Genomic DNA, 6,257 nt, shown 5'->3' with positions numbered 1-6,257 from the left:
TGCCCTAATTAACTATATCTTAATTAGCTCTGCCTTAATCAACTTCGCCCTTATTAGCAAAAGACATGGGTTTGACTCCCAGTAAAGGCGGTGGGATCAAGTGCCTTAATTAACTATATCTTAATCAACTGAGGCTTAATCAACTTCGCCCTAATTAACACCGAAGGCCGTTGGTTCGACTCCCACCAAAGGTCGAGGGTTCGTAGCCTTTTTGTACCTCGTGTAGACACGCCGCCAACGCCTGATTTCCCACCTCATGAGCTATGGTGTTAATAAGCCCAATTGGGCCACTCAGTTTCCCTCTTCTAATTCATTTCATAGCGAGGGTCTCAAGTCCCGCTTACTTGAAACCTTCAGGTAGCATACCAGGGTTTATTGGTCAGATGTCTGCTCACAAAGTTCACAAAATACATGGTTTCATTGATCAAAGGGTGTTCCGCGAGCGCCACTATAACCTGAATGATTCAGTAGTGAATCGCACTAGTAGTGCAGTGGTTGTGGCTCTGGCTCCCACAGCCGGCAAGTTGATTTTTCTTCCACTTTCATTGTCCTTTAAGTTATCGTTTGGACGTTTAAACTAATGACTACAACTAACTTATTGTGTGTCTCCCTTGTACTCATAATCTGTTGGCTTTATGTGGTTGTCGATTCATACTCCAATGAAATGTAAACACGTTACCTCGCATTGTGCACCGAGGAGGCTGGGGAAAAAGTAACTGAATGACTTGTACAACGCATAAAAATTGGGTGAGGGCGACTGTAAAGCAATACTTTTCAAAGCACATAAATAACCTCCACACTTCAATCTTTCGTTACATGTCACCCATAGAGGGGCCCCCATTCCTATAAAATATTTCTGGTGATTTCTTCTTTGTTTTGTCTTCCCACGGAAGCGGACAAAACTTTTAAAATGCTTGGTATAACACATTTAAATAGGCCAAAACAAGGGTTTATCAAATATATTTAACCCCAAAACAAAACATACGCTTCAAAATTTTGCTTGTATTTTGCTAATAACATTCCCGACATTGTCTCGAAATATAAAGGTTCCAAGTGGTTTGGTTTTTTAAGAAACCCGTAAAAACTTGCATATAAAGTTTCTGGGCGCTGCTAGTCACAATAACAGCTTCGCTGTAAAAGCATTTCTTTTTAAATAAATGAAGCTGTCCCTTGGCATCTTTAAGCCCTGTTTTATAGCTAAACTTTACGCATTCCAGGAGCTTCCTAGGGCATTGCTTTCACTAGCAAGAAAATTAGGATATGAGAAGCTGCAATATCTTCTGAGGTTGTGTTTTTGGAATTGCAGTGTAACAAGTACACGCGACCACTTTTTTACCAAGGGTTACAATGGAGAAGACCAAATAAGTAATTACTAGCTATCAATATTGAACATTGTAGTGCCTTGAATGACTGTAACGAACATACCACGAACGCAAAATTACCTACTAATTCCTAAAACATAAGGACATGCTTTTTTAAATACATTTACTTTCGATAGAATATGAAATGCTCGTAGTCGATGAACGCCCCAATTGACAAATGCAGCCAATCAGAGCGCAAACTGATCTACAAGGATGGTGCTCAGACTTTCAGCTAAAGCTTATCCTGCTGTTTTAGTTTGGTGTTCCCTCATGCTGGAGAGGCATCGTTTTGTCGAAAAATTAAAGGCACGGTAAATGTATCAGTGCGGATCGGGAAACACTGATATATTCTCAACTTTTTCGGTTTCCTTAACATGTATTTTACGTGACGCCTCTTCAGATTTTGCCCAGATTGATGAAGTAGACACTGGCTTTTTCGTGGCCGGTAAAATTGAGAATGCTTCATGTAACCGCACAAAAACAAGGGACAAAGAAGGAACACACAAGACAGGCGCGGATGTTGTCCCCACAACCCTCCTAAAAACATTATAATACTCTAACGTACGCTAAAACTGATAAATCACACTTGTCCGGATATGATGCTCTAGCAAATACAGCTTCCAGAACTACGACATCTATCGGAAATGCAGACTGCACAAGTAAACTTCTTGTTTCAGTTATTTCACCTTGTCGTTCTTTGTATAAATATGAGGTCAAAAATCATTGCTGTTCATCCTACCGTCAGTACAATCTAGCTTTTTCTCTTAAACACAACCAGTTTATTTCGCGTCGGTCCGGTGATCCGGTGATGTTCTAGTGAGAGAATTCTTGCATTTATTTATTTGTTTGTCTCTTATCCACTTATGTTATATGTACTGCAAACCATTCCTGTGGCCCAAGCCAGAGGGGCCTTCAGTCGTGCAATAAGTTTATGTCAATTTAAATAGCCAAATGTGATTTTCGTCACGATCCAAGCTTCCTCTTACCGCGCAGATCTATGCAGCACTTGCAGTCTTCGTCCAAAAGTAAAAATATTTCAATAGCCGCTAAACGTGTTTTTCTATAGAAGCAGTATTGCTCATGTATAGACAAAGTTAAACTCGATCACCATCTTCCCCTGTTATCATGCACATTCCGTCGCAGGTCCACCAAAAACATTTGCTGAACATACATATAGGCCCCATCTCGTATTAATAACTATAGTGAGTACGGCGTTTAGAAAAGTCGGTGCTTGCCAAATGGAGAGTTTGTCGTTAAGCAGACTAGAAAGTCACTAAATCTAGCGAAAAAAGTGCTAAAATGACAACGCCGCGCAGGGGTAACGTAGAGGTGCTTCTCAACTCTTGTGTAGCCAGCATGTTTCTCTCCGATTTGGGCCAGGAATATTTGTTTTATAGGAAGTAAAATGGCAGCATTTTCCAATTTTGTTCAATGGTCCTTGGATTAGGCAACAAGAGAGCATATTCATGTTGCATAAGTGCAGACAGCACATTCAGGTACATTCTAGTCTACAAACTAAGTGCGGTTGCTATTGCTATGACCATCAATTCATAAAAAAACACCTCAAGATTCCTGCAGTCATTTCATGATCTCTATAAAAGCTTTTCGATACCTTGCTTACCAGATTTGGTGTATTAGCCATACAGCACGTGTAGATTTCGGCTATGTAAAGATATTGCAATTGCAGAAAATGTCACGTGCTCCTAAGAATTAGCGTCACCAATTACACGGCACTTGTGACGAAGTTCTGCGTGAAAACCGTGAGATTCCATGCTCACAGAAATTCCGGAATATGCGATGTAAAAACATACATTCTTTTACTACGTCAAACCCTTAGTTCATTCGGTGACACCTGTCCAGATATTGCGCATATAATGACGTTTTCCCAGAGCACCTTTACATAGTATTGGAAAAATGCCAGGCAATAACGTTTCGACCACATATTTTGTTTAAATTCAAGGCAGAGCCCACGATGAATGTCGATGCTAAGGAGATTTGCAAGGAAGTAATTTAGCGATACGACGTCTTGCCACCGCAGAGATTCGTCATATATGTGACGTGTAGGCAGCTGGGCTCCTGGCGCTTTCCTCTTGACAGGCTGCATCGTTCAGCTGCGCCTCCGCAAAGTCAGCATGTGGCGCTTGTGCGAATATTGCATTCACATAAGTTTTTTTTTCTCTGATTAGTCGTATATAACGCAGGTTTGATAACCGCCCAGCACCGGAGAAATTTTATATATATTTTTTGAGGAGTGGTACATACTAAGTGGCACAGCTATCCAAGTTAAGAATTATGGGGTTTTACGTGCCAAAACCACCGTCTGATTATGAGGCATGCCGTATTGGGGGACTCCGGATGAAGTTGGATTACCTGGGGTTCCCTAACGTGCACCCAAATGTAAGTGCACGGGCGTTTTCTGCATTTCGCCCACATCAAAATGTGGCCGCCGTGGCCGGGATTTGATCTCGCGACCTCGTGCTTAGCAGCCCAACAACATAACCACTAAGCAACCACGGCATGTAAGTTCCCAAGTTGACCTGAAAGGTGGCGTCATTGAAGATATCCGCGGACCTTTGCCGACGTAAAAGCGATTCCTTGCCCCTTTAAGGGCGGCAAACCAGCTGAGCTCGTGAAGCAAACCTTGCAAGCTGAGCTTTTCTGCAAGGAGCCTTAGGTGGCTCCTTGCAATGGCTCATATTCGAAAAAAGCAGCGTCTAATCTACTGAAGCAAAAGATATCATCGTCAGTAATGGCTCATGCCCCCGTAAGCAAGCAAAAATGGAATAACTGCATATGAATAAAGAAACGAAAGAAGAAACAAAAGAAAGAGAGAACGAACGAAAGAACAAAAGAAGAATGAAAAGGCCTTTAGGTAGCTCATTAGGTGCTCATATGTGCCGTTGAGGAGGTCGACCTACAACGCCATACGTTAACGCTACGGCTCGTTATGTAATGCAAAAGGTCTGGCCCATCCGTTCGTCTAACTTCATGCATTACTATGTGTGCTGTAGTCTTTCAGCCTCACGCGTTACAGGAGCGTAAAATGCTGCCGAACTTTTCCATGAAGATGGTTTGAGCTCCTGTATTGCTCCGCGTTTCTTCAAGATGATGCGTGTTTTTTTTTTGCGCTTGTTGTAAATAACATCAAATGGAGTAAGGCGCTGTTCAAGAGTGAAGCTCGGAGAATATACATTTGTCAGTGTGCTGCTAGTCGTCTATCTTAAAAGAGCATTCTCCGTCAAATCAGTGAGCGCTCGTGCTGAAAATAACAAAAAAAAAACGTGGTGACTCTGAGAGTTCCGGCTCTTCGAGTAAGAGGGATTTTGAACTTGCCTCAAAAGACAGTGGTAAGTCATGGACGGAAGACATCAGTTCTAATGGGAGTGAGCACCGAGAACTTCAACTCCGAGCGTGTTTGTTCAAAAATTGACACCACCATTGGTGATACTCCACCGGGACCTCTTCGATTCTCATCCCATGGCACTCCTTGTATGAATGTTCCACTTCAGTATAGCGAGGAAGCAAATAACAATTTTGTCCTAAATTTCTCAGTGAAGAGCCTTTGTGCTGTGAAGCCGACCCTCGTTCGAGAGTAATTTTTTTAGCACCAGCTATGGCTAGTGGTTACTGTTACGCTATCAGTACCGGGCCACGACTACCTGGAATTGGAGGGCCGCCCCTCTACGGGCACCAACAGCTTTGTCTCTAAAATAAGGTTTATTCACTTGACTCACTTCTAGTAGAATTCACCTTCCTGATAGACTTTTTTTTTCGCGTGGTCTTCGTTTATATGATCAAATGAAAACTTTTTTTTTCAAGTTTCAAGTTCTCTGCGCTCCTTAAAGCGTTGAAGAGAGGTACATAACCAGCGCTACATACCCAGTGATACAAGTTGGACTGAAAGAAGTTCTTTGAAGAGCGGTGTACGCCCTGTGTTGAGGGTTGGTTATTACTCTGCAGAGTTACTAGTGTCTTCACTATTCAGACGAGCTGCTGAACCATTCTGCTCATTAGCGCTTTCTTCAGCGCAGTTTTCAAGATTATTCTGTGGAACGAATTGCACCGAAGTGGAAGCCTTTCCACCACGTATATAGACAAGGAAACACATTCGAGAGGTAATTTTGTTTTCTAGAAATGGTGAAATGGCACTCTGGAAAAGTCATGAGAGCTTAGACGGCTCAACAAGCTACATATTCATCTGATTGCTGCATATTTAATGCAAAACAATAAGTAAACATTTTGCAACACGCAGTTTGCTCGCGTAAAGTATTTGTGCATTGACACACAAACAAAAATTTCATGAGCACCTAGAGTTATTCGCCCCGAAGCAACACGTACCAGAAGTGACTCATTGTTGTAGAGGGCTTCAGATTAAGCTTCACGGCTTTCAGTTATTTACAACTGGCATCCAAAGCTAGGTACAAAAGCCCTTTTGCATACCGCTTCCATTGCAATGTAGCCAGTGCAGTCTGGAGTCGCACCAGTGCCCTTGTCTTCTACAAGAAAACCTCTTAAGCAATGAACCGCGGCAGCAGGTCATTAAATGCTCTAAACATTGTTACGTCTCAACACCACAAAAGCGTTAACTGGACGCTCGCCACGCGTCAAGCCAACACCCATCCATCAGCACCTATCCAGACGTCAATGCAGCGTAGACACGGACTGTTGAAGGGTCCCACGAAAGACCCTCACCCCACCCTTTACCTGGCAGCCTGAGTAAAGGATGAAAAGGAGAGGAACAACGACGGCGATTTAGGAATCAGTTAATTAGACATTTAGCACAAGTAAAACCACCACGCATCCATCAGCGCCTATCGAGGAGTCAACGACGTGTGGACACCAACTCTTGGCGTGTCCCACAAGAAGCCCTCAGCCCGGCTTTACCTGTCAGCCTGA

The sequence above is a fragment of the Dermacentor variabilis genome, chromosome 4, assembly GCF_050947875.1.
Source record: "Dermacentor variabilis isolate Ectoservices chromosome 4, ASM5094787v1, whole genome shotgun sequence".
NCBI lineage: Eukaryota > Metazoa > Arthropoda > Arachnida > Ixodida > Ixodidae > Dermacentor > Dermacentor variabilis.
The sequence above is the reverse complement of the archived record's forward strand: the minus strand, read 5'-3'. Positions refer to the sequence as shown.